We start from the raw sequence: 2,531 nt of genomic DNA, 5'->3' as shown, positions 1-2,531 counted from the left end.
AAGAAAAAAAGGTGTGTGGCATAATGATTAAGAATGGTATTATGGATCTGAATAGAAAGGATTTACTAGTTGGTTGAATCTGGTTGGCCTGAGTTGAGGAACAGAGAGGGAGCACTTATGTTTGGAGCTGTTTTGTAGATTTCCAAAGCAATATGACAGAAAATAGCTGTACAAATTTGTCAGCAGATTTCAAAGTCATGTAAGAAGTAGTAGTGTTGGGAGACTTTAATCACCCCAATATAGACTGGGAAAAACTAATGATAGGGAAACAAAAAGATTCCTGATATGTGTACAAGAAAACACTTTTTTGGCCAAAATATGTCTCTACTCTATCATCAGGAAACTGTGTTGGATCTGCTTCTGGCAAATTAAGTAGTTACAGTGAAGTGAGTTCCAGCAGTAAATCATCTAGATAACAGGAATCATTGCATATTTTGGGTTAAAATAATCATAGAAAAAAACCAGGTGATTTCAAAGATAAAAATATTAATACTAATTTCAGTATTTTGAGACAGAATTTATTAAAAATTAGAAAAGGCAATTTGAAATTAATAACAGAACAATACACAACATTTGGAGGGGGTGTGTGAATAGTTCAAGTACAAACTAGCCATATTCCTTTACAGGGAAAAGTTAGAGCATCCAAAGCTAATGCATCCTCCATGTGTATTTAAAATTAGGATAAAATAACAGGAAAGAGACATCTAAAGCAGGTTCAATTCGTAACAACGAGGTGCAGAGCTGGATGAACACAGCAGGCCAAGCAGCATCACAGGAGCAGAAAGGCTGACGTTTCGGGCCTAGACCCTTCATCAGATTTTCAAAGTACCTTGTTAGGATTTCCTTACAAATAGCTAATAGAGGAGGAAATTGAAAAACTTACTATGAGACACAGAGAGGTAATGAAGAAATGTTTAGAATGTAGCATAAGTTGTGACCATTTTGTACATTTTGTTAAAAACCTGAAAGCGGTTTGCATGGGCAGATGTTGAGCTAATTAGGGACTCAAAGTAAAATCTTTATGCAAGGGTAGAGTGCTTTTCAATTCTATTCACAAAGAAAGCAAATATGAAAGTTAGGCTATGTAGAGCGGAAAGTTATAGGCTAGATAGGTAAAACGGACCTACTAACAAGATTAGTATTGCTGAAGTTGATAAGTCACATCATCCAGATAAGAAGTATTTGAGGTTACTCGAATCAAACTTAAGAATGGTAGGACCATTGATCGCAAGCTTTCAGTCCTCGTTGAATATAGGAATAGATCTTAAAGTTGCTATTGTTACAGCAAGATTCAGGAAAGTGAATGGGGTAAAGGAGTAACCTACAAGTTAGTCAGACTGGCATCAGTGGTGGGGAAGTTTATTAGAAACCATTTGAAAAGCAAAATAAACTTCTTTTTTAGAAAGCTCATGGAGGAGAGCCGGTGTGAACTTGTTGCAGGCAAATAATGCCTGATTAACTTGATCGCATGCTTTGAGGTTATAGAGAAAATCATGATACTGCAGTAGGTTTGGCATGTTTAGACTTTTTGACACATTTAACAAGGTGACATTCAGAGTATTTATAAAGAAGTTGGAGGCCCATGAAGTTAAAGGGAAGTAACAGTATGGATACAGAATTGGGTCATTATCATTTCAAGGGATGCTGGTGGTGTGTTTTTCAAACTAGGAGGTGTTCCCTAATGTCACCTGTGGTTTAATTTTCTATTTTTTTTTGTAAATAACTTAGAATCTCAAGAGGAGCAACATTATTAAGTGTACACATGATACAAAACATGGTAAGTCAGGATGAAGATTGTTGTAGATTTCAGAACAACAGACTGGTTATTTAAATAGAAGCGTAGCAGTTCAATACTACGTGTCAATCAGTACCTTTGGAGAATGAGAAGAAATTATTTCAAAATTCAGTAATGTGGTTTTTGAAAAATACCAGTTGGAATACTTGAGTTTACAAATACTGGAATCAAAATAAAAGCAGACACACACTGGAACTTTACAATTACTGATTTGATCTCTGCTGAAGATTTGTAAACAATTGATAATGCATTGGAAACAGTACAAAGGAGGTATACCACGATATAGGATGAGTGACCTGCAGTCTGGAAAAGTTATAACCATGATCTTTGAAACAGACTAAGAGGTGACCTAATAAAAGTTTGCAAAATAGTTTGAGTTATCATGAGAGTAAATATGAAAAAAAAAATTCTGGTTAGTGGGTTCTTCACTAGAGGTCATAGAGTCCAAATAATTAGAGAATGATTTGGAGAGTGATGGGAAATTTACTGTGTTGGACCTGGAACCCTCTACTTGAAAACATGGTTGGAGTTTGATTTACGTGAATTTTAAAGGGAATTGGGTTAGGCACTTGAGGAATCCGTGGTTACGGGCAAAAAGCAAGTAGTGGTACTTGCGCATGCTTTGAAAGAAGCCGTACAAGCACATCGGGCTGCAAGACCAACTCCTACACTGCAGATTTCTGTGATTGCTTTGAAATAATTAATTAAATAACACGATTTTTATTTGCCGTCTCAG

Source organism: Rhincodon typus, unplaced genomic scaffold, assembly GCF_021869965.1.
Source record: "Rhincodon typus isolate 14 unplaced genomic scaffold, sRhiTyp1.1 hic_rhity00000678, whole genome shotgun sequence".
Classification (NCBI taxonomy): Eukaryota; Metazoa; Chordata; class Chondrichthyes; order Orectolobiformes; family Rhincodontidae; genus Rhincodon; species Rhincodon typus.
The sequence above is the reverse complement of the archived record's forward strand: the minus strand, read 5'-3'. Positions refer to the sequence as shown.